We start from the raw sequence: 7599 nt of genomic DNA, 5'->3' as shown, positions 1-7599 counted from the left end.
CATATTCTCTTGTGTATACCGGGTTGCCATGGCAACCGGCCAGTTTGCTCTCTATTTTTTTAATATACTATTGTTCCCGTTTTTTTTGTGTAAGCTGTTTGACCACTTATGATGTTCCTACTGTTTGGTCATTACTTTGAACTTATATGCCGGTACGTTTATGTGATTATTCAGCCCTTGTTTGCCCATTTAATAGTTTTGATTGCATAGTTTTGATTGCATTACACTGTTATATGTATTGGGTTATATTGTTAGATCCCAGCTTATTGCGTTATTTTAGGATTCTTTCATCGCAATTCCAGGACTGCATATACACAATTGTATACATTTTTGACACATGTACATTCATTATGTTTGTCTATTCTTTTGACTATTTCTGATGCTTATGTGTTTAACATCCACCCATGATGATGTGATTTACCTATGTGTTTACTATCGTCTAGATTTAGAGTTCTGCGTTAGCCGTCAAAACCAGCGTTAGGGGCTACTAACGCTGGTTTTGGGCTACCACTGGTATTTAGAGTCGTGTAGGTAAGGGTCTAACGCTCACTTTCCAGCCGCAACTTTTCCATACCGCAGATCCCCTTACGCCATTTGCGTATCCTATATTTTCAATGGGATCTTTCTAACGCCGGTATTTAGAGTCTTGACTGAAGTGAGCGTTAGAAATCTAACGACAAGACTCCAGCCGCAGAAAAAAGCCAGGAGTTAAGAGCTTTCTGGGCTAACGCCGGTTCATAAAGCTCTTAACTACTGTGCTCTAAAGTACACTAACACCCATAAACTACCTATGTACCCCTAAACCGAGGTCCCCCCACATCGCCGCCACTCTAATATTTTTTTTAACCCCTAATCTGCCGACCGCACACCGCCGCAACCTACATTATCCCTATGTACCCCTAATCTGCTGCCCCTAACACCGCCAACCCCTATATTATATTTATTAACCCCTAATCTGCCCCCCCCCACGTCGCCGCCACCTACCTACAATAATTAACCCCTAATCTGCCGACCGGACCTCGCCGCTACTCTAATAAATTTATTAACCCCTAAAGCTAAGTCTAACCCTAACCCTAACACCCCCCTAAATTAAATATAATTTAAATCTAACGAAATAAATTAAATCTTATTAAATAAATTAATCCTATTTAAAGCTAAATACTTACCTGTAAAATAAACCCTAATATAGCTACAATATAACGAATAATTATATTGTAGCTATTTTAGGATTTATATTTATTTTACAGGCAACTTTGTATTTATTTTAACCAGGTACAATAGCTATTAAATAGTTAATAACTATTTAATAGCTACCTAGTTAAAATAATTACAAAATTACCTGGAAAATAAATCCTAACCTAAGTTACAATTAAACCTAACACTACACTATCAATAAATTAATTAAATAAAATACATACAAATAAATACAATTAAATAAACTAACTAAAGTACAAAAAATAAAAAAAGAACTGTTACAAAAAATAAAAAAATAATTTACAAACATTAGAAAAATATGTACAATATTACAATTTTAAGCTAATTACACCTACTCTAAGCCTCCTAATAAAATAACAAAGCCCCCCAAATAAAAAAATGCCCTACCCTATTCTTAAATACAAATAGAAAAGCTCTTTTACCTTACCAGCCCTTAAAAGGGCCTTTTGCGGGGCATGCCCCAAAGAATTCTGCTCTTTTGCCTGTAAAATCCAATCAGCCAATCGGATTGAACTTGAATCTGATTATCTGATTCCATCAGCCAATCAGAATTTTCCGACCTTAATACCGATTGGCTGAATGAATCCTATCAGCCAATCGGAATTAAGGTCGGAAAATTCTGATTGGCTGATGGAATCAGCCAATCAGATTCAAGTTCAATCCGATTGGCTGACCTTAATTCCGATTGGCTGATAGAATCCTATCAAAAGCAGCGTTCAGCTCCTAACCGGGACCGGGGATGGGGAGCCCAGTATATACCATACAAAGGCAATACCAAGAACTTAACTCTAACAGAAGGTTTTTAATTGTGTTGAAGTGGAGCTAAATTTGGCTCAACGCTCACTTTTCTGAGGCTAACGCAGCCATTCAGACAACTCGTAATACCAGCGTGGTCTTAAGGGTGTGCTGGAAAAAAAAGGCTTGTTAGCACCGCAGGTCTTTACCGACAAAACTCCAAATCTAGGCGATTGTGTTTAATCGCTTGGCGATTTCTGTCTGTTTGTGCATTTCAATATTTAATCCATAGGACATTTCATAATACATAACATAGTGTCTTTGCATTTCAGTTTTTTCGCTTGCCAATTTTTCACATTCCAATTTAAGGCTGTGATATTGAGCTTGAAGAAATTGGAATTCCTCTTTGATCCTGTCCAAGGACTCCGAGACAGTGAATTTAAATGGCTGACCTGTGGCCTGATGCGGCGTCGGGTGTCTGCTCTAGGGAAACATGGCTCTCCCAGCCATCGCTTTGCACCTTTGCAGCTCAATTCTCGATGAATTTTAGCAAACTCCAAAAACACACACTTTGGGTAATGGACTTAAAAAAATAATATATATAATATTTATATATCCCACTTGACGGGAAAAGGGAGTCCGCCCAGCTAGAGCAGCATTCTGCTGCTACCTCCTCCTTTTCTTCTGGGCGTCCTTTGTCTGAGCAGAACCAATATATATATAATATATTATGAATTCTTATGGACTTTGATAGAGTCCTCAAAATAAATAAGTTTTACACACCAAATACTAATACTAATAGTATTAGTCCTTACTATTAAATTTCACACATATTAATTTACACACCAAATACTAATACAAATAGTATTAGTCCTCACTATTAAATTTCATACATATTAATTAATTTATTTAATTTATTTATTTTATTTATCACATCCACCTTTAGCATTTTTTGTGCAATCTATATCCCTTTTGTATTCTAAATTTATTATCCCAAGGGATTTCTGGGAGTCCCTTTTTAGATTGTTTGGGTGGTTTTCTGCGCTGATCAAATCACACCTTTTTTATATATGAGTATATATATGAGTATATATATATGAGTATATATCTGCATCCCCCTGGTCCCTGTTTTATACTCATATATACGTATATTTATATAGGAATATCATTTGAATTACACCTGGTATACCCCTTCTTTTATTCATTATTTATATAGAGCGCCCCCTATTAGAATATCTTTAGAGAGATACCCGCTGTTAATTTCTGGGATTGGCAGTTTAACTGAAAATCTTGGTAATTATATTGACTTCTTTCTAAAAACATTTTTGAGTATGATGCCTTCATATGTTTTAGACACAGCTGACTTCTTAAGAAAAATTGACCGTCTTTCTATACCCCATGATGCTCTATTAGTATCATTGGATGTAGAAGGCCTGTATTCATCAATTCCACATACGAATAGAGGCAGCAAAACATTTTCTTGACACTAGAGGGGTAGTCTACTGTAACCATACTGACTTTACCATCGATTTACTTCATTTTGTGCTTGAGAACAATCTTTTTACATTTGATAACAAAATATACAAGCAAATTAGAGGTACAGCTTTGGGGGCAACCTGTGCCCCCATGTATGCATGTCTCCATCTCGGAGCCTGGGAGGTGGAGGAAGTCTACCAAAAAAGATTGTTTGATGAGCATATCCACCTATGGCTTCGCTATGTGGATGATATATTTATTATCTGGGAAGGAACTCCAGACTATCTAGTAAACTTTGTTCTAGATCTAAATAAAAATGATAGAAACATTGTTCTCATGCTCAATTACAGCAAATGTTACTTATCTTTTCTGGATGTGAATATAAAAGTAGAGAATTACATTTTAGTAACGAAAAACTTTCGGAAAGCAACTGCTACAAATAGCATACTTTCAGCTCAAAGCCATCATCCAGTCCACCTGAAAAGAGGGGCAGTTCCTTCGTTTGTGCAGGAATTGTTCATCGAAGTTAAAGTTTGATGAGCATGCTGCACAAATGGAGAATAGATTTAGAGCAAGAAGCTATTCAAAGAGAATTTTAATTAATGCAAGAAACAAAGCACGGAAAAAAGATAGAGATATATTACTTTTCCCAAAAGAGCCAGTGGTATTAGACTAGTGACAACATTTAATTGCCAGTGGAATGGCATAAGAAATATTCTAAAAAAGAACAGGGATACCCTTTTAAGTGATGAAAGTGTAGCAAAGGAAGTAGGAAGTTTCCCAAGTTTGACAGCAAAAAGAGCTCCTAATTTAAAGGATAGATTGGTTAGAAGCAAATTTGTAACTCCTCAAAAAAACTGGCTTCTTAATCAAAAAATGGTAGGCAATTTCCCATGTAAGAAGTGTGTAGCCTGCAGATTTATGGCAAAAACTAAAGTATTTTCTGCTAACACCCGGCTAGATTACGAGTTTTGCGTTATGAGTAAAAAAGCAGCGTTAAGGCTCATAATGCTGCTTTTTTTACTACCGCTGGTATTACACGTCTTGTAGGTACAGCTGTCCCGCACACTTTTTTGGCTGTACCGCAAATTAACTTACGCAATTTTCGTAAAGTCTTTTTTCAATGGGACTTCCATTGCGCCGGTATTACAAGCTTTTTTTTTAGGCCAAAAAGTGAGAGGTACAGCCTATCCCGCAAGATTCGTAACGCATTCTAAAGTCAGTAGTTATGAGTTTTACACTACAAAGCAGTAGCATAAAACTCTTAACTAAAGTGCTAAAAAGTACACTAACACCCATAAACTACCTATTAACCCCTAAACCGAGGCCCTCCCGTATCACACTATAATAAAATTATTAACCCCTAATCTGCCGCTCCCGACATGGCCACCACTATAATAAACATATTAACCCCTAAACCGCTGCACTCCCGCATTGTAGGTACAGCTGTCCCGCACACTTTTTTGGCTGTACCGCAAATTAACTTACGCAATTTTCGTAAAGTCTTTTTTCAATGGGACTTCCATTGCGCCGGTATTACAAGCTTTTTTTTTAGGCCAAAAAGTGAGAGGTACAGCCTATCCCGCAAGATTCGTAACGCATTCTAAAGTCAGTAGTTATGAGTTTTACACTACAAAGCAGTAGCATAAAACTCTTAACTAAAGTGCTAAAAAGTACACTAACACCCATAAACTACCTATTAACCCCTAAACCGAGGCCCTCCCGTATCACACTATAATAAAATTATTAACCCCTAATCTGCCGCTCCCGACATGGCCACCACTATAATAAACATATTAACCCCTAAACCGCTGCACTCCCGCATCGCAAACACTAGTTAAATATTATAAACCCTTAATCTGCTGTCTCTAACATCGCCGCCACCTACCTACATTTATTAACCCCTAATCTTCCGCCCCCAACGTCGCTGCCACTATACTAAAGTTATTAACCTCTAAACCTAAGCCTAACCCTAACACCCCTAACTTAAATATAATTAAAATAAATCTAAATAAAACCTACTATTAATAACTAAATAATTCCTATTTAAAACTAAATACTTACCTATAAAATAAACCCTAAGCTAGCTACAATATAACTAATAGTTACATTGTATCTAGCTTAGGGTTTATTTTTATTTTACAGGCAAGTTTGTATTTATTTTAACTAGGTAGAATAGTTACTAAATAGTTATTAACTATTTACTAACTACCTAGCTAAAATAAATACAAATTTACCTGTAAAATAAAACCTAACACCTAACCTTACCCTACAATTAAATAAATTACCTAAATTAAATACAATTAACTAAATTAAATATAAATACCTAAATTACAAAAAAAAAAACCACTAAATTACACAAAATAAAAAACAAATTACAAAATATTTAAACTAATTACACCTAATCTAATAGCCCTATCAACCCCCCCCCCAAATAAAAAAAAACCCTAGCCTAAACTAAACTATATAGCCTAGGGCCTTTTGCGGGGCATTGCCCCAAAGAAATCAGCTCTTTTACCTCTAAAAAAAATACAAACAACCCCCCAAACAGTAAAACCCACCACCCACACAACCAACCCCCCATTTGGCTTTATTGCTGCCCAAACCCTAACCTAAAAATAAAACCCACCCAATAAACCCTTAAAAAAAACTAACACTAACCCCCTGAAGATCCACTTACAGTTTTGAAGAGCCGACATCCATCCTCAACGAAGCCGTGAGAAGTCCTCAATGAAGCTACAAGAAGTCCTCAATGAAGCCGGGAGAAGTCTTCATCCAAGCCGGGAGAAGTGGTCCTCCAGAGCTTCATCCATCCGGCGTGGAGCGGGTCCATCTTCAAGACATCCAGCGTGGAGCATCCTCTTCTTACGACGACTCCTGACGAATGAAGGTTCCTTTAAGTGACGTCATCTAAGATGGTGTCCCTTAGATTCCGATTGGCTGATAGCCAATCAGAATTAAGGTTTAAAAAATTCCTATAGGCTGATGCAATCAGCCAATAGGATTGAACTTCAATCCTATTGGCTGATTCAATCAGCCAATAGGATTGAGCTTGCATTCTTTTGGCTGATTGGAACAGCCAATAGAATGCGAGTTCAATCCTATTGGCTGATTGCATCAGCCAATAGGATTTGTTCAACCTTAATTCCGATTGGCTGAAAGAATTCTATCAGCCAATCGGAATCTAAGGGACGCCATCTTGGATGATGTCACTTAAAGGAACCTTCATTCATCGGGTAGTCGTCATAAGAAGAGGATGCTCCGCACCGGATGTCTTGAAGATGGACCCGCTCTGTGCCGGATGGATGAAGATAGAAGATGCCATCTGGATGAAGACTTCTGCCCGTCTGGAGGACTACTTCTCCCGGCTTGGATGAAGACTTCTCCCGGCTTCGTTGAGAATGGATGTCGGCTCTTCAAAACTGTGAGTGGATCTTCGGGGGTTAGTGTTAGGTTTTTTTAAGGGTTTATTGGGTGGGTTTTAGTTTTAAATTAGGGTTTGGGCAGCAATAGAGCTAAATGCCCTTTTAAGGGCAATGCCCATCCAAATGCCCTTTTCAGGGCAATGGGGAGCTTAGGTTTTTTAAGTTAGGGTTTTATTTGGGGGGTTGGTTGTGTGGGTGGTGGGTTTTACTGTTGGGGGGGTGTTTGTATTTTTTTTTACAGTTAAAACAGCTGATTTCTTTGGGGCAATGCCCCGCAAAAGGCCCTTTTAAGGGCTATTGGTAGTTTAGCTTAGGCTAGGGGTTTTTATTTTTTGGGGGAGGCTTTTTTTATTTTGATAGGGCTATTAGATTAGGTGTAATTAGTTTAAATATCTTGTAATTTGTTTTTTATTTTGTGTAATTTAGTGTTTGTTTTTGTAATTTAGGTATTTGTATTTAATTTAGTTAATTGTATTTAATTTAGATAATTTATTTAATTGTAGTGTAAGGTTAGATGTTAGTCTAAGACAGGTTAGGTTTTATTTTACAGGTAAATTTGTATTTATTTTAGCTAGGTAGTTAGTAAATAGTTAATAACTATTTAGTAACTATTCTACCTAGTTAAAATAAATACAAACTTGCCTGTAAAATAAAAATAAACCCTAAGCTAGCTACAATGTAACTATTAGTTATATTGTAGCTAGCTTAGGGTTTATTTTACAGGTAAGTATTTAGGGCTCCATTACAT

This window comes from Bombina bombina, chromosome 3, assembly GCF_027579735.1.
Source record: "Bombina bombina isolate aBomBom1 chromosome 3, aBomBom1.pri, whole genome shotgun sequence".
In the NCBI taxonomy this organism is placed as follows: domain Eukaryota; kingdom Metazoa; phylum Chordata; class Amphibia; order Anura; family Bombinatoridae; genus Bombina; species Bombina bombina.
This window is presented reverse-complemented; position numbering follows the sequence as displayed.